This window comes from Ascaphus truei, chromosome 4 (genome assembly GCF_040206685.1).
Source record: "Ascaphus truei isolate aAscTru1 chromosome 4, aAscTru1.hap1, whole genome shotgun sequence".
Classification (NCBI taxonomy): Eukaryota; Metazoa; Chordata; class Amphibia; order Anura; family Ascaphidae; genus Ascaphus; species Ascaphus truei.
Genome location: NC_134486.1, coordinates 124,940,968 through 124,960,694, shown reverse-complemented (window position 1 = coordinate 124,960,694; position 19,727 = coordinate 124,940,968). Strand labels below are relative to the sequence as shown.

The 19,727-nt window shown below is 43.1% G+C and overlaps 2 pseudogenes; both read left to right on the top strand.

The window, feature by feature from the left end:
• The first annotated feature begins 9,920 nt into the window (after positions 1-9,920).
• Positions 9,921-19,727, top strand: part of LOC142492293 (WD repeat-containing protein 81-like) — a 35,040-nt pseudogene continuing 25,233 nt past the window's right edge.
• LOC142491856 (P2X purinoceptor 5 pseudogene) lies at positions 17,941-19,179 on the top strand (annotated as a pseudogene).

Genomic DNA, 19,727 nt, shown 5'->3' with positions numbered 1-19,727 from the left:
TCTCTGTCGCTCTCTCTCAGTCTCTCTTTCTCATTCTCTCTCTTTCTCTGTGTCTCTCTTTCTCTCTCTCTCTGTGTCTCTCTCTGTGTGTCTCTCTCTCTCTCTGTGTCTCTCTCTCTGTGTGCGTGCCGCTCTCTCTCTCTCTCTCTCTCTCCCCCCCGGCATCCTCCAGCCAATGACGTGCAGCCCGGCATATTAGAAGCCCAACCACCTGAAACTCAAAAAAATACTCACCGGCCAGGCTGCCGCATCCTCGCCACCGCGCACCGCCACCGCACCTAGAGTGCAAAACAAACGGGACCAGGGAGAAAAACCGGGACATCGCCGGGACGGACCAGCACAGAAAAAAACGGTACTGTCCCGGCAAAACTGGGACGCCTGGTCACCCTATGTGTGTGTCTCTGTCCCCCATGCTGTTCTCTCTCTCCCCATCTCCCTATGATGTCTCTCTCTCTCTCCCGATGCTGTCCCTCTCTCTCCCCATGCTGTCTCTCTCTGTCTCTCTCTCAAGACGTTCCAACTTTTTAATTGAACATTTGTAGAGAAAAGTAGCAATGTCGCCAGAAGCGTATTTTTCAATATTTAGCATCTCTACTAATTGGTATAATGATACTTCATATAAAGCAGGTTATGGGGCACAGTATTAAATGAGCATCATAATAATAACAGCATGTTCTTGTATAGCGCTGCTAGTTTTACGTAGCACTTTACAGAGACATTTTACAGGCACAAGTCCCTGCCCCGTGGAGCTTACAATCTATGTTTTTGGTGCCTGAAGCACAGGGAGATAAAGTGACTTGCTTAAGGTCACAAGGAGCTGACACTGGAAATTGAACCAGGCTACCCTGCTTCAAACTCTCAGTGCCAGTCAGTGTCTTTACTCACTGAGCCACTCCCTCTCCCATGTCTCTTATCACATCCCAGTACATGGAGATCTCCCATTATCACAAGCTGGAAACCTCTGACAGAGCTCAAGCTGAGCCCAGAATAGGACAGACATTCTCATTCTAATTTTCAAAAAATACATGTTTACCTGACTTCCATGGTTACAACTAAACCGCTTGGTTCCAGAGTTCTATGCCATCACTCTCTGCCATTACCAACGTGGATCTGCCAGGTAAGGTTTCTTCTGAGACGTAGCAGAGATTTCAGACACTTCACCGCTCATTTGGATCATATTTATAACCAGGAGGTTTATTTTTCATCTTCAGGACAAATTCACAACTTCTTGTCCTATTGGGAGAGGATTACAGCAGCCTCCCTGTGGAAGGCAATGGCCCATTCATTGGGTCTCCTCTGAGACTTTTTGGTCTAACATAAAAAACTATTTTCTGCCACTTAATTGATATCAAATTTGTGGCTTTTTAGAAGTACCGTATCACTTTTACATCTTTTTTGTGTTTGTTTTTCAAGAGATTATATGTATTAGTATAATAGATTATATTTATTAGTATGAGATTATATTTATTAGTATTTACGTCACCACCTCACTGATCTCTCTTCCCCACCATCCAGATTGAGAGGATTGAGATTTTAAAACAACAAACATTTGCCAAGATGGAGACACACTGGGTAAGATCGGATAAAAGGACAACCTTAGAATGCATTAAAAACAAAGTCTGATGTGGCATGTAACAGAATTAAATAGGGGGGAGATCTGACTACCTTGGGTCCCTGTGTGTTGAGAGCCTCCTATAAAGAGCGAAAGCGTTGATCAGTTCTATTCAATAGTATTGTATTTTTTTTTACAAAGCCCTGGTGTGCCTGCTTTTTCTTTATATATCTATATATACATAAACACACAAGTATGTGTGTGTGTGTGTGTATATATATATATGTATTTTATTGGAACAATGTTTCGGTTTTATATACACACACACACACACACACACACACACACACAGATTCCTGCTCCTAAAATACAAACGCACAATCACACTCACACACAGTAACTATCAGACAGTAACACACACTCACTCCGACACACACACTAATGGTTATATACACACACACAGTAACTATCAGACAGTAACATACACAGTTTGAGCCTTGGGAGGGGGGTATTTTGGAGTACTGGGCCTGGGGAGGAAGGTATTAGGGTAATTGGACCTGGGGATGGGAGTATTAGGGGGTATTGGGCCTGGGGGTGGGAGTATTAGGGGGCACTGAGTCTGGGGAGGGGGGTATTAGGGAGTACTCGGCCTGGGGAGGAGGATATTAGGGGGTATTGGACCTGGGGATGGGAGTATTAGGGAGTACTGGGCACACACACACAGATTCCTGCTCCTAAAATACAAACGCACAATCAGTAATATTCTCACACACTCACACTAAAATAGCACTAACAGATTGATACACTTGTACAAACACAGCCACAATATGGCAGCGTAGCACAGACACACACTGTGATATAAGACATAATCCCACTCACTCCGACACACTCACACAGAGTAACTTTCAGACCGTGTTTGCGAAGGTACCCGGGCGCTATCTCTGTTTGTTATATCTGATGTGCAGAAATATAAAAAGAGTGGTGTAATACTGCCTGTAGATGGTTTTCGGATGGTATCCTCTTGTGACTCGGACCCCCAGCAGGATCTATCCAGGACCCTTATAGTTAATGAATACAAAAGAAATGGGGGAGCACAATGGTTGGAAACAGGCAGTGTTATAGAACTGATAGTTGCTCTTTTTTTAAGGTGAAGCAGTTGTAACCTGAGTGGGTGTCGTGGCTCAGGTGTCTAATGTCTAGTTGGGAGGATGGACACACATGGGTGTATGTGTGTTGGTGTAAAGGTGGAATAAAGGTATATAAGACTTACACGGCCTTGTGTAAGCCCAGTCGCATCAGAATTTCTTTAGGAATCCCGTGTACTCCTGATGGGGCTTTTCTTCTTGCGATGTTGGTTCTTCTTCTTGTCTTATGGTCCACTTGCTCCGTTGGTTCCCAGTGCCGCTCCAGGGGAAATTTTCTCTCGTGTAAACAAAAAGGAGGATAGGGTTAACATATATAATTGTATACACGTCAATGAGGGGTGGGGGGGGGGATGGTGTGTTTTTTAAAACCACCAAGAATTGTATACTATATAATATAGTCTAGCACTCACACGGGCTAGTGTGGGTGTTATCCTATCTTGGTATCTTGTTCAAAAGAAGTTGCCCAATCAATATCAAGTGATGAAAGGGTAGGGTATGAAGGTAGTAAAAGTAAATATATCACAATACTCACACGGGCCAGTGTGAGTACACACTTCTAACGGTATCTTGTTCTTTTGTTCCAGATGTCACCGATGGTGAGGATGGGGTTTAACAAATAAAAGACTCTAATGTATGGGGGGTAAAAACACTACCTTTAATAAAAACATGAAAATAAAAACAAACTCAGAATACAAACGATTCTGTGGGAGGTGAATGCAAATGGTAGGCAGTGTGGTGTATAGTTGTAGGGGGTCTCTCTTGGAACATTTTTAAGCACACTACAGAGGAGGCAGAGGTGAAGTTGCAGCTCTCCATCCGGACGCGGAACACTATACAACTATACACCACACTGCCTACCCCTTGCATTCACCTCCCACAGAATCGTTTGTATTCTGAGTTTGTTTTTGTTTTTATTTTCATGTTTTTATTAAAGGTAGTGTTTTTACCCCCCATACATTAGAGTCTTTTATTTGTTAAACCCCATCCTCACCATCGGTGACATATGGAACAAAAGAACAAGATACCGTTAGAAGTGTGTACTCACACTGGCCCGTGTGAGTATTGTGATATATTTACTTTTACTACCTTCATACCCTACCCTTTCATCACTTGATATTGATTGGGCAACTTCTTTTGAACAAGATACCAAGATAGGATAACACCCACACTAGCCCGTGTGAGTGCTAGACTATATTATATAGTATACAATTCTTGGTGGTTTTAAAAAACACACCATCCCCCCCCCCCCCCCCTCATTGACGTGTATACAATTATATATGTTAACCCTATCCTCCTTTTTGTTTACACGAGAGAAAATTTCCCCTGGAGCGGCACTGGGAACCAACGGAGCAAGTGGACCATAAGACAAGAAGAAGAACCAACATCGCAAGAAGAAAAGCCCCATCAGGAGTACACGGGATTCCTAAAGAAATTCTGATGCGACTGGGCTTACACAAGGCCGTGTAAGTCTTATATACCTTTATTCCACCTTTACACCAACACACATACACCCATGTGTGTCCATCCTCCCAACTAGACATTAGACACCTGAGCCACGACACCCACTCAGGTTACAACTGCTTCACCTTAAAAAAAGAGCAACTATCAGTTCTATAACACTGCCTGTTTCCAACCATTGTGCTCCCCCATTTCTTTTGTATTCATTAACTATCAGACCGTAACACACACTCACTCCGACACACACACTAATGGTTATATATACACACACACAGTAACTATCAGACAGTAACATACACAGTTTGAGCCTTGAGAGGGGGGTATTTTGGAGTACTGGTCCTGGGGAGGAAGGTATTAGGGGGAATTGGACCTGGGGATGGGAGTATTAGGGGGTATTGGGCCTGGGGAGAGGGGTATTAGGGAGTACTGGGCCTGGGGAGGAGGATATTAGGGGGTATTGGACCTGGGGATGGGAGTATTAGGGAGTACTGGGCCTTGGGAGGAGGGTATTAGGGGTTATTGGGCCTGGGGGTGGGAGTATTAGGGGGTACTGGGGATGGGGAAATAGGTGGAGCCGGTCCTCAGAGGAGAGAAGATGAGGACCCTTAAGCTGTAGATGTAAAGGAGTCGGAGGAAGAGGTGCAGAGCTTTCTCATCTTATAGCCGAGTGTAACTGTGTGTGACAGGGAGAGGGGATTCCCATAGAGACACATCAGCTAATGTCCATCTGCAACATCATTTTCCAAACTCTACAGCGGGAACAGGACAGAAAAACAAGGGCTCCGCTAATAACGGACAATACAATGACGTACAATGCACACAGTTTATCAATTATTTTTCAAGTGGTATAAATGGTTCTGTGATTTAACCCCTTCAGAGCCAGAGAGGCAAGCAATGGCTTTGCTGTGCGTATTATATGGCTCGGCGATGCTTTTCCTGCCCCAAGTGGCACAGGAGCTCTTGCGATACAGAGTATCACTGCCGCTGGTTACAAACACTTTGTATCTCCTGCAGGAAGTGGAGTACACGGAGGTGGAGGCGTTCATTCTCTCAGCATTAGGATCCCGCTGCAGTACCCCAGGAGCCAACTCCATGAAGTCATCTATGGAAGAGGAGGTGTTAGAGCAGTGGATGTGTGAGGAATGGGTGGTTGAGGGGGAGGTGTGTGAGGAGAGGGAGGTGTTTGAGGAAAGAGAGGTGTGTGAGGAGAGAGAGGTGTTTGTTGAGAGAGAGGTGTGAGGAGAGAGAGGGGTGTGTGAGGAGAGAGGTGTGTGAGGAGAGAGGTGTGAGGAGAGAGAGGTGTGTGAGGAGAAAGAGGTGTGTGAGGAGAGAGAGGCATTTGAGGAGAGAGAGGTGTGTGAGGAGAGAGGCGTGTGAGGAGAGGGAGGCGTGTGAGGAGAGGGAGGCGTGTGAGGAGAGGGAGGCGTGTGAGGAGAGGGAGGCGTGTGAGGAGAGGGAGGAGGATGAGGAGAGGGAGGAGGACGAGGAGAGGGAGGACGACGAGGAGGAGGAGGAAAAGGACGACGAGGAGGAGGAGGAGGACGATGACTGGGTGGAAGATGTGTGGTTGTGTGAGGAGTGGAAGGAGTGTGATGAGGTGTGTGGAAAGATGAGTGGAAAAATGCGTAAGAAGGAGATACGTGAGGAGAAGGTATGGGAGAAGAAGGTACGTGGGGAGGGGGAGAAGAAGGTATGTGGGGAGGGGGAGAAGAAGGTATGTGGGGAGTGGGAGAAGAAGGTCTGTGGGGAGGGGGAGAAGGTGTGTGAGGAGGGGAAGAAGTGGGATGTGTTATGGAATAAGTTGGAGAAGGATTTGTGTGAGGAGGAGGATGAGGTTTGTGAAGAGGAGAGGGATGCAGCAAAGTGCTGCTTCTGCTTCTGATGGCTGGGGAGAAGACCCCAGCCACGTGCAGCAGAGGGGACACCTAACAGAAACATTCTGGGTGCCCTGAGGAGATGGGTGAGGCGTTGGAGAGGGAGAGAGTAGCAGGCAGGCCTTTTTTTGCTTGCCTCCCTCTCCCCCATCCGCTCTCCTCTCAGTCCTGCTGCCCCCCCTCCGCATCCACTGCTCCCCCTCCGCATCCACTGCCCCCCCTCCACATCCACTGCCCCCTCCGCATCCACTGCCCCCTCCGCATCCACTGCCCCCTCTCCGCATCCACTGCCCCCCCCTCCGCATCCACTGCCCCCCCTCCGCATCCACTGCACCCCCTCCGCATCCACTGTCCCTCCCTCCGCATCCACTGCCCCCCCTTCGCATCCACTGCCCCCCCTCCACATCCACTGCCCCCCCTCTGCATCCACTGCCCCCCCTCCGCATCTACTGCCCCCTCCGCATCCATTGCCCCCTCTGCATCCACTGCCCCCCCCTCCGCATCCACTGCCCCCCCTCCGCATCCACTGCCCTCCCTCCGCATCCACTGCCCCCTCCGCATCCACTGCCCCCCCTCCGCATCCACTGCCCCCCCTCCGCATCCACTGCCCCCCCCTCCGCATCCACTGCCCCCGCATCCACTGCCCACCTCTGCATCCACTGCCTTTCCTCCGCATCCACTGCCCCCCCCCCCCCCCGCATCCACTGCCCTCCGCTTCCACCGCCCTCACATTCCTATGCCCCTTTTACCTTTCTGGTCTGTGCTGAAGCAGGGAACCCCTGTGGTGAGTCGCGACAGCGTTTTCAAGGGAAGATATTGCCGGGACAATGTGTCTACGTGCACCAAGGAATCTGATTCCGGGGTACATTTTTAGGGGAACCAGCAACTCTGGACCCTGACTCGATAGGACGCATTCTGACAACACTTTCTCTGCAATCCCCCCCCTTCCCTCCTCCCCTATCCCCCCCGAAACTCATACCACAGCAATCTCTGCTTGCTGGCACTCCTGGAAAAGTAAAAACACCATAAAATACTTTATTACCGCACAATTACAGGTTATGCATACACAACACTGCTTCCAAGAGCTGACTCTTCTTGAACCCTTATTACGGATCAGGGGTAACCAAACGGGCTTAAACCTTTATTTGGAGCCGGGTTACCCCCTACCGTCACAATCAACTCCATCTCCGAACTAATAGACCAAAATGCTGTATTGTTGATGATAGCGATATTATTGGGTGCACAAAGCGAACTGGAGTAATAGACCGAAAACAAAAATTGAAAACACAAGAGCAGCTCTCAAAAGAGGAAATCCGGTAGAAGAAAAACGGAGCACAGCAGCAAAAAATGAAGAGGCTACAATATGGAAACTAAATAAAATCCATTTAATGTAAGAGTGACAACATTGCACAGGCTAGGTAAGTACTATAACACGTTTCACGCTTATTGCCGCGCTTCGTCAGAGAGTATGTCATTCTATTGTGAGTATCCATCTTTGTAGTCTTTTCCCCAAACCGGAAGTGAATGCAAATGCCGCGTGTGGAGTGGATGAAAGCGCCATAGGCAAAGAACTATCAGCTCAATATAGTGACGCCCTACGGGTGGAGGAATGGACATACCTAAAGTGTTTCCATGTAACGAGAAACACAGTGATAATAATATACACATATACAAAAATTACAGTATAGTATATTCAATCTCTATCAAATCAATTATTTAAAAACAACAAAAGAACTTACTTATGAAGCAAACACTATTATGTAGAAGCAAGCTAATCTCTCTATATAGCCATTAATGATTCTAATAACAATTCTATATGCATTTTAGATGATAAATATATTCAAGGCATGAAATAAGTTATAATACATTGAAGGTGCATAATCTCTGCACTATAAAGCTATATAGTGTTATATACAATTCCTAGTAATATATCTAAGCATGTACTGTGCTCTTTATTATCAATAAAGTTTTAGATGATTTAACCCTATATTGATGCTGTAATTTTCTAGTATACATAGCTGAAGAGGACATGTTTACAGAGAGGAAGAGACTCTCTTAGACAAGAATAGTCTTTATTCAATCCTGTGGACAAAGTATGAATAATTCATTCAAGATGATGTAACAAAGATATTCTAACTATATAAAGATATGACAGGGTGAAACAAACATACTTGTCAAATTATATAGCCCACCTAAATGGCAACCATCAGATATTATAAAGACCACTGAGGATGTAAATGATCTTTTATACGTCTGTACAAGGAACCTGTAAAGAGAGCAGCTTATATCTATTTTGAATAGAAAAATTAGTATATGGCAACACAGCATAGCAGTCCTATAAGGACCAAGTTAAGAAATGCTTACGTTCCCAGTCTGTGTTCATACTCCCGGGTGCAAGTGACCTGAGGGTATAAATCGAGTACATTTCTCTACGGTTAAGAACTGCTTCTCTATTGCCACCCCTGGTAAATGGCCGAATAAATTCCAAAGCACTAAATGAAAAGGTGCTTATGGAACCAGATGGACAAGTAGAGAAGTGTCTAGAAACAGGATACCTGTTGTCTTTATTCTAATAGATCTTAGGTGCTCTGTTACTGGTCTGAGGGTTCTGCCGATTATATAGTAGACTAGACAATTACAGTTTTGGTACTGACGTCTGTATGTAGCCAAGTTTTGGAAGCACCGATCTGTAGAACTTTGTTCTTTTGTTGTCTGTTCTCACATACTCGAGTACATTCTAATGTGGAACAAACTATTAAAATAATAGACGCATGTTAACATTATTATGAGCACGCTCTGCAAGCTATTAGCTAATGCATAGGGAGACAGGACTTAAACCAGCCAAATGTAGCTGGACATGATACCCGAAGTTAGCACATAGTGCACAGCTGAATTAGGAGCTCCATTATCAAACTCTAAGCAACCGCGATGTATGGTACATTCATGTCATACAAAGCATGTAGGTTATCACCATAGATCTGACTAGGGGTCGCCATATCCTTCTGCAAGCAAGCATCTATGGTACATACACCTATGCCAACTTGCAGTTATACATCACTGCTTCTATCCAAGCATATTTGATGTTTGTATCAAATTGAGACTACTGGTCTTGTCTCTCAACAGGACATCTCAAATCAGCAGTAACAACCACACCGGCAATGAGACTACTCTGGTGCGGTGTATATATACAGTATAAATAACAACACCACAGGGTAATTATCCCCTAGGGTGGACTAATAACCACCCTCTGACCCCCCATTAAGGATCTATTAGTGACAATAACTAGAGCTGCTGAGACTTTGAGCACTAGTGTATACAATACCTAATACCAAGCAAGGAAACCATTTTTAACTTTAATCGAGTATAAAATATTGTGTAGACATTTGGGTCTTAATAAAGTGTAAAAATTTTAACAGACTCAATGTGAGCATCCTTGGACCTATATAATTGATGGTCTGTTGTGCACCAATAATAGGGATTTCTACTAGTGGCAAGTACTCTCTAGTTACAAACCGCTATTCTCTGAGATACTTTGTGTTCTAGTTTCAAATTATCTTTCAGTGGGATTATTTTTATAATTTTAAGATAAACCTTATTTTTCCAATAAGTAAGAGAAGTATTTTTTTTAATACATTTGTTTGAGTTATTGCATGTAGGATGCAGTAATATTCACTTCAGCAGCGTCTGCAGTAGGTGTTTTACTATTGGAAGCTTCTACTACTACAATATTGATTTCATTAGCGTAGAGCCACTTACAGTTTCTATATTTTGACTTTATTTATTGTTCATCTTAACTCTGTATGTTTCATGTTGTTTTATAGGGGTGTCCATTGCATCGGGAAAAAGAAGACACGAACTGAAGTTGGATGTCGATCACTATTCTTGCCCAACATGGAGTGGTTGTCGGCAGCCGTGAACAAAGAGCTAAACATCGACCAAAGACAGCTTGCAGCAGCTGAGGAGGCGACCCATGTTATTGCCCTAGTATCACAGAAATGGCTGGTGACCCTAAGGGAGCGCAGAGTAGTCCCAATGCATTGCCAAATCTGGCGACAGCAGCCAAGATTTGAAGCAAAGTGAGAAATCGTTAGAAGAAGACGATTGTGACTCTTCCACAGGCCCATCTGAGTTAACCTTATCGGTCAACACTGATGCTTCCATAGATACTGTTTTAGCCAATGATAACAGGGATCTGGACGAGGAAGAGCATGACTTGAATAACCAGACCGAGGAAAAAGAGCAAACGATCCTGATAGGTAAGAGCCTGCGTTATTCTCTAATACCTCAACAAATGTTTGTCATCTGTTTCAAAGATGGTTCTTGATTTTGCAATCCATATTTGAAAGGTTGTGTTCTTGATGGGTGTGATTCTGACTTCATACTTTGTCAATAGTTTAAATTATACTTCTCGGTACACTGTAAAATGTCCTTATTTCACTTTCGATAAGGAAAAAGAAACCCAGCACAACAGTACTCTGCATTGTGGTCTCAGCACATAAAAAGAAATGTTTATTTTGAAGATAAATACTCGCATACAAAAATAGTACAAAATGACGGTGACGTTCAAATAAGTCATAGTATCCTCACAGATGGCCCCTCTGTCCAGAAAAAAATGAGAGGTAATACTGGACATGTACGTGTCTGGTATTCTCCCTCTCTGAACGGGCAGCCCGAGTGCTAAGAGGTGGTGAGGAAGAAGGAGGAGGGGTGGGGGGTGAGAGGATGAGGGGGTTGCAACAATCTTGGAAGTAGTGGGAGAGAAGCATTAAGATCACCATGTATGACTACAGGTCAGTTATTTATAAATTATGTGACCGTTGTGTCTTTTTTTTTTTTTTCCCTCTCTAAATTTCACTCCACTTATGCATCAATTTTGCACTATTTCATATTCTATTTCTTAAAACATGCTGGAAGGGCGCTCAATCCCCAAACCTCTTCCAGAATTTTGTACGAAATAGACTATGAAATACGGTAGTGCAAATTGGTGCATACGTGGAGTGAAATTTAGAAAAATGTACGTAACCTCCCCGACTTTTCCAGCGCGCCGCTTTTTTCAACATTGTGTCCAGTATTTTTGGACAAGCACCTGGCAACCCTACTCACTGCGCCTCTATCGTACTCCTACATCCATTCGCTCTAATGCACCCACTGCCTGCCTCTCCCTCCTGCACCCACTGCCTGCCTCTCCCTCCTGCACCCACTGCCTGCCTCTCCCTCCTTCACCCACTGCCTGCCTCTCCCTCCTGCACCCACTTCCATTTATTTTTGCCTCCTTTATTCACTGCGTCTCTCTGCCATACACACACGTTTTGTTAAATTTTAATACACTAATTGACTAAATGAAATGAAAAATAGTACTGTGTGATATGAATGGCTTTTTGTGTGGCTTCCCTTATCCCCCCCCCCCACATCTACCTGGAATATACTCAGTGGCATTTAATGTACCCATATAGATAAAACGATCAGGGAAGCGGCTACCAATTATTATTATTTGTGAGTTATAACATTTTAGAAGAGAGACACTTGGATTTTTGAGATGCTTTGGGTTGGGCAAAACACTTTTCTGGATAACTGGTCAATTTCTTTGAAATGATCAATTGTTGGTCCAAATAAAAAAGAGGTATCACCTAATACTGAAGCACTCTTCACTAATACAACTGGACTAACATGGCTATTTCTATTTAATTCTGAATTATCCAAATAATTGTCCTGTAAACAGTCTTTTTAAACTCTGCCCCCGCCCTCCCCCCCCCCCCCAATGGACAGTTTCTCTATTGGGAGCCCCCTTTATTTATTCAGTGCACAAAACGAACTGACCAAGGTTTGAATATTCGTCCTCTAAAATACCTACAGTATTTAGCAATTTAACTAGTGGAATATATTCATTTGGTTATTGATACATGGAATCTGGCTTCTGTCTCTGGCACTTTCTCTCTCTGCCCTCTTTCTTCTTATCTTTTTGTCTCTCTCCGCCTCTTTCACACGCTGCCCTTTTATCACTTTCTGTATCTCGCTGTGCATATGTCCCTCTTGGCACTCTGAGGCCCCCTTTCAAGTCTCCTCGGCCCCCCCAGGAAACCAGGCTGTAAACAATTTATAAAAATTTTTAACGTGCAAATATGTATGTCTGCTCCATCTTCTTTGGATCCTAAGCTAGTCTTTCAAATTTTTTACAACAGCTAGAGAGAAATTGTTACATTCATAATGTAATGTTTTTACATATGTTATTTAGAACACAACTAATTCTCTCTTATACTATAGCACATCTTTTTATTTATGTCCAGAGATCTCCCCATTATTTCCTGAAACATGACTTTACACTGACTGGTAGAATTACATGATTTGGAGCTTTACATATCAAGGCAATTTTGGAAGAAAACTGGTCCGAAGAAGAGTATTTTTTTTATTTTGCTTCATTGCATCAATGAACTTTGTTCCAATTCTGCCTCACATACACCAGTTTGCAATTTGGGAAGTGTCAATTGGAGGAACTGACAAATGCAAATGCCATTTTTGCATCACACACCATTTTTCTTTGCTCCCCAAAAACTGTTTGGGGTGGCAAAAACCTTCCAAGATATTTTTGTGCCAGATGTAGGAAAGTGATTAATAAACGTCTTACATATGACCAAGAGACAAAATGCAGCATTGAGCCAAGACCCACTTTTATTTGCATCAACTCCGCTAATTTTCTGACGGAAAATAATTAAATATTTCCAAGCATTACAACCCTTTGGAGTCTGTTCATGACAATGAAGTCTATTTTGTCAAGTCACAGCGTTCTAGTTTCCTGTAGATTGTGTATGTATCAAACTGCTTGTTTGTGTTTGCAGATACTGCCTGTAAGATGGTGAGGTGGGTCTCTGCCAAACTGGGTCCAACTGTGACCTCTCGCTGCATTGCCAGGAATCTGCTGAGATTGTTCACGTCCTGTTATGTTGGTAAATTCTTGTTACTTGTCTTAGCGAAGCAACTATTTTATGTAGTGTTTCACTCGCACTCGGAATACAGCTTGATATGCAGGTGTAGACACACAGATACCCAACAAGCTCTGAGAAACCCCAAACATTACCACATTATATATATATATATATATATGTGTGTGTGTGTGTGTCAAAAGGAGTGCTAGTGGGCGTGGCTAAATGTACACAACAAGAAACAAACACAGATGCCCAAAGCTACTTCTAATGTGACAAAAATACACGGTGCAATACCTATATATTCTCTTGAAAAAGGGTCATTTAATTTAACCGTTTGGCCAAAGCGTCTTAAGCCTGCTGCCATTTCAAGGCATGGCCGTTAGCAGGTCCTAACACTCCCTGAGTTAAAATTCTTATTTACCTCTATAATTAGGGGAAGAATGATCAAACATTAGATCAGTTGTAACCCAGCAAAATGAAAATGTAAGATTGTGCTGCATCTACATACGTCAGTTTGCTATCGTAGCATGTTTTCTGTCTCCTTGTTCAGTCAAAAGCTGTTATTTTGTTTTGAGTCTGAGACGAGGCTGGTTTATCAAAATGTCACATTGTACCTTTTATTGAATAGCCTTTGTATGAGGACATTGACACAACTGGGGCAAACCTCGTAACTTGTATTTTCATGTCTTAGCATTATTTAGCGAGTCTATATTTCTGATTTAATGTATCTCTTATTTTGACCAGGTCACCAGAGACAACAGTTTATACCTAATGTGGAGGAGCATAGCCCGCTTAATGTTAAGAGACCAGTATGCGGGGACCAAGTATCCAAACCCGTGCTGGACTGTCTGATGTATGTGGCTCACCTCTATGGGGAACCAGTCCTAACATATCAGTATCTGCCTTACATCAGCTACCTGGTAAATAATGCAGTTTAAATAAGCAATCTGTCATGTCCAATTAAAATATATATGTATATGTGTAGGTGTATGTTACCTATTTAAATATACATGTATGTTACCTATTTAAATATGGTGGTCCTGCTCTCGTATACATTGCTTTTATTATTTGAATGCCTTTCTGAGGTACTAAGCTTGGAAAAACTGGTTGCTAGAAATTTGTTAAAATGCCCTAAGAAATCCACGAAGCTAAGGAAAAATCCTTAAGGGCTGAAAGAAACCATTAAGTCTGCTGTGCTAGGGGGGAGGGGAAAGGTTGCATCATTATATGCACACTATACTGTAAATGCATTTGGGTGACATTGCTGCTTTAAGTTTCAAAATGTACAGCAACCTATAAAGGATACAGATCACCTACACACTTAGTGGAGGATGGGGGACGGGCCGCTTTTTATTCCATCTGTTTTGTGTTGTTGCCTGTTTAGGCCCAGATCGTATGAATGGGAGTGAAGGCATGTTTAAAGCTTAGCACCTTTTTGTGGATCTGAGCCTTAGTGATGGTTTGATCCCTGTGCAGAAGTCTAGGTTAGCAAGCCAATGATGATTTAAAACATGCAGAGAGGTGCTTGGCCAATCAGAGGAGCAAGATAACCTTACCCAGACCACAGAACTTGTCATGCACTGTTGGACCACAAAGAGAGAACTTAATTAAAACAATAAAGCTGTAGCGACGCTGGTGCTTTCTTTCCATATGTATAATCTATTCTGATTTTCATTTTGTACATTTATCATGTGGCTTTGCTTCTAAATTGTAGTCAGCAAAACGTGTGGGATACATTTTATCTTGTGCACCCCACATGGAAAATGTGTAAAATGGGGCGAGTCTGCAGCCTCCAATTAAATTGTAAAGAAGAAATCCATATGGCCCATATTTCTAAGCTGTCCTATTCCACAAGCAGTCATTGAGCTGTAAGATGCCTTATGGAATAGCAGAGTTTAGTCAAGGCGAGCCTCTAATTGAAGAAGGATGGTGAGGATGGTGAGGATGGTGAGGAATAACACTGTCTCTTGTTCGTGCCTTTATTGTGCTGTCTTTACTGGCATGACTGTCTTCTTCTGTACCTATTTATTTATTTATATTTCTTCCCACTCCAGGCTGTTCCTTGCAGCAGTGCAGGGTATGCGGAGCCAGCATGGAGACAGGAAATAAATCATTCCTGTCTCCCAAGTGTTCAGTTTATAGGCAATTTATCAAGACTGTATCCTGTTCCGAAATACCATTATACTGTATTTGTAATTTAAGTAAAATGTCTTTATTTTCCATACATGTTGCAGTTTGTGTTCCTTTTGAGTTACTCGTCATTTAACGCCACATGTTATCCTCTCCTCTCTCCACCAATATTGAACCATTTTGCTGCCACGTGGACCTGCAGTGCATGGCTTTGCTCTTAAGGAAAGGGTTAAAATACAGTAGTTCTGTTGAGAACAACTACATTATAATATCATTTGTTTTTGTCATTCGTATAGTGGGACTTAATTTGAAATTATTTTTAACAGATGGGGTGTCCTCAAGCCTAAAAACAGTGCATATTACATCACCAATAATAAGTTTGTTTCATACAAACATACGTGGAACTCAAAGCGCTTCACAATTCCAGTATAGTGTGTGGTAGTCGGCATAGGATTGTTAGACACAGTCCCTGTACAGATTAGTTGAAAATCTATTTGTTTTGGTGCCTGAAGTTCAGGGAGATAAAGCGACTTACCCAAGGTCACAATGAGTTGGCACCAGGAATCGAACCTGGGTCCCCTCTGTGTCGTTGTTTACAGAGTCGGTGTCTGTATTCACTGAGCCACTCCTTCTCCCAATGTATATATCTTCTAAGTGTGACTGCACTTTTAACGAGACTCCTCATAATCCCAATAAACTGAATTTTCAAATCCGTGTTGTAGAAGATCAGTAAGACCATACTGAGGTTTTTCTGTAAATTGCTTTGAAAGGAGAGGGACTTCTAACATGCATATTTCCACCCCATCCCTTCTCGAATAAGCCAATTTCTTCCCACTCTGTACATACAGATGGCCCCCAGCAGTGGTTGCAGACTAAACAGCCGCAAGGAAGCAGGTCTACTAGCAGCTGTGGTACTGACCCAGAAGATTATTGTCTACCTATCAGACACCACACTGATGGACATTCTCCCCAAAATTACCCAGGATGTTCTGCTGCCTGTTTTAGGTTTTCTGACCTCTACCACTGTTGGGTAAGACCAATTCTGTCTCTTGTTCAGTTGTAATAGGAAAGATCCCACACAGCGGTAAGTTCTTCCGGTGGTAGTAAACAGGAACCTTCGGGAGCTCAAACAGAAGAAAAGAACCAATAGTGCATTCACTGTGTTCTTCACCTTTTATAGTAGATTTTGTATTCACATTCACATATTATATTATTCACCTCACTAGATAAGTGTTTGAACGCCATCCAGTGTTTTGTTTCTACTTTGATATTTGTAGGATAGCTCTGTGTCTATCCCAACCATTTTTGAACTCCCTTACTGTACCACCCCCTACCGCCTCCTGTTGGGAAGCTTTTCCGTGAATCCACCACCCTTTCCATGAAGTACTTCCTCACATTTCCCTATAGCCTGCCATCCTCCAACTTCAGAGCATGACCTCCTTGTTCTAGCTACATCTACCGGTCCACCCTGATCTATTACCTTAGTAACCCAGTCAAAAAAATCAATTGGATTTGTTTGACAAGATCTTTCCCCAAGTAATCTGTTTCCTGCAATCTTCTAAGTTGCTGGACTTTATCTGACAATTCTTGAAGCTGTGGTTCCGTTAACTTCCCCACTACTGACACCAGGCTCACTGGGCTGTAGTTATCAGCCTTTTCCCTACTTAATCATTTGCTCTGACCGGTCATCTGAAACTACATTGTTTTGACAGCACACCCCTAAGCTCTTTTCATATCCTTGGATGTGTCCCATCTGGCCGCACTGATTTGCCCACTTTCTGTTTTTAAGCGGCCACTTGGACCTTCTTCTCTCTAATGAACCTTTGTCCACCTCCTTTCCATTTATATTCCTGTTACCCAACCGTAGTCCCTACTCTTCAATGTCAGCTGTGAAGACCGAGCAAAAATAATAACTAAGTTGGTCTGCTATACAAGTGGGTAAGTAATTATAATATGTAGTACATTTAAGTTCCATAACATTTTACAGTTATTATTTAAAAAATCCTTTACACCTAGATACATCAAACTCCATTAAATCCGAGTTAATATTGCACCGAGTAAAAAAAAAAAATGTACTGTAATGTGTAGTTATTTTTTTATCACCTGTTCCATGCTGGTTTAGGATATCGTGCCAATGTATATACTATCATAGCCAATATATTAGCCATTATATACATAGGCACGGACGGTATCCTAAACCAGCATGGAACAGGCAATAATAAAAAAATTGCAGTACTTATTGCTGCTTCCGAGGTTCCAATAAATATTGGGACTTGATATATGGCATAAGCATGACTGTCTCATTCAACAACATATTTGCAGTGTTATTGATGTTTCTTTTTCCAATGTATTACGTAACATAACACTAAATGGGGGGGGGGGTTACATTCTAATTGGTCACGTTACAGATCTTACACCTGTATTTATACTTGTGCAGCCAATATTTAGCCAATTTTTCATATGGGGGGGGGGGGAATTCTTCCCGACTCCAATGTTCTTTCTATATTTTTTTTATTTTGAACTTATTTGTCACATACCTGTATATCTTTCTGTTCTTTGCATTGAAAAATATATATTTTTTAAAAACTATTGTTCCATTTCCAGGTTTCCCAGTGGGCTCAGGCCCACATAGCTCTTTGTGCAAAGTGCAGCAGTCTCATCTCGTTCATTTGCCTAAGGATAGGGCGGGAGATGGTCCAGCAGCACCTCAGTGACACCCTATGGATATTTTTCAGCAACTTTACCTTGCTGCAGGAACTCCATGAGCAGGTCTGTGTCATCCTACCTCTCAATTAACTGCAAATCTAAAATCGCATACCTTAAAGTTTCAAACCCACTCTTATCATCAGCAGACAGCGTGAGGAGTTCCTTTTTACCTTCCCCTGACAGCAAGCCACTTCTTCTCACATAGGATACTTCTCTTCACAAGAGACATTTCCTACCACAAACTACATAGTTTTGGCATCCCGGATGCAGTGTGTTCCAAAAACAGTGACTGCCCAGAAGGAGAACCAGTTATATCTGGCAATGGTGTTAAAACTGGACGCTGCTTGAAGACAGGAGTCCTTAACACCACAGGGACCTGTGAAATCTGTGCTTGGTGCCCTGTGGAGAAGAGGCAGAAGTCAAAAAGGCATTTGCTGGGGAAAGCAGAGAACTTCACAGTCTACATTAAAAACTCAATACGCTTCCCGAAGTTTAACTTTTCTAGGACTAATATACTAAACACCAACGACAACTCATTCCTGAAGTCATGTCGCAACAGTACACTGAACCATTACTGCCCCATCTTTCACTTGGGGAGTATTGTAACCTGGTCTGGAAGTGAGTTTCAAAACATGGCGATGGAGGGTAGAGTGATTGGAATTCAGATTGAGTGGAACTGTGACCTGGATAGATCTTCATCCGAATGCCATCCGAACTATTCCTTCACCCGCCTAGATAACAAGTTTACAGAGAAATCGGTCTCCTCTGGATACAATTTCAGGTTTGCCAAATATTACCGAGATGCTGATGGGACAGATTATAGAACGCTGATAAAAGCTTATGGCATTCGCTTTGATATCATGGTGAATGGAAAGGCTGGGAAATTTAACATCATTCCAACACTTATTAACATTGGTTCAGGACTGGCAATAATGGGAGCGGGGGCTTTCTTCTGTGACCTCGTGCTGGTGTATTTGATCAAAAAGAGCGACTTTTGTTTGCCAATTCGAGCAGATCAATAAATCGTCGGGTATTGTCCGCTGCCTGCCGTCCCTTGATAAAACCGACTTGATCTGGATGTATTAGTCTGGGTAGGATTAGACTCAATCTGTTGGCCAGAAGTTTAGCAAATAATTTGATATCAGTGTTGATTAAAGATATAGGTCTATAACTTTTACAATGCAGCGGATCTTTCCCAGGCTTATGTATTAGTGATATAGACGCTTGCAGCATATCTCCGGGGGTCGGGGCTCCCGCTAAAATCGCGTTGAACATGTGGAGCAGCCTTGGGGCAAGTAATTCCGAGAATTTCTTATAGTAGAGCCCCGAGAAACCATCCGGACCAGGTGCTTTTGATGATTTGAGTTCTTTGATAGCTTGTGACACTTCTTCTAAAAGTGAAGTCAGCGCCTAGCTTTTCTCGATCGCTCTCTGTCAATCTCTCTAGCTTTGAGCTGGCTAAGAAATCTCTTAAAACCTTGCTCGTTTTGCTGTTGTGTGCCACTTTCTTCCCATCATATAAGGAAAGGAGATATGGTATGTGTGGTGCTCAGAATCAGACCGGTAACTTCTGTAACATAATTGTAATTGAGACCATAGGCTTGGTGGTCTGGCGACGACGGAGTGCCCTTCAATAAAGCAATAATGCGTAATAACTGTAGGGGAAGTGACAAGTGGAGTCAGTTGGGACAGCCACTGTGATGTACACAATAATCACCCTAACAGTATATAAAGGAAGGAACTATGTCCATTGAATAGCAGGGTTTAGATAAGGCACATTGGCACTTTACCTGCGCATCCGGGAGGGCACTCTCAGAATCAGTAGCGTGCAGTCCATCAGATAGGAAGTCCAGGAGGGTAGTTGGTGTAGATAGAGCACAGCTGCAGACGCCCTGCAATGTGAAGCAGGGAAAACAAAACCAGGCCACTCCGCAGTAGTATT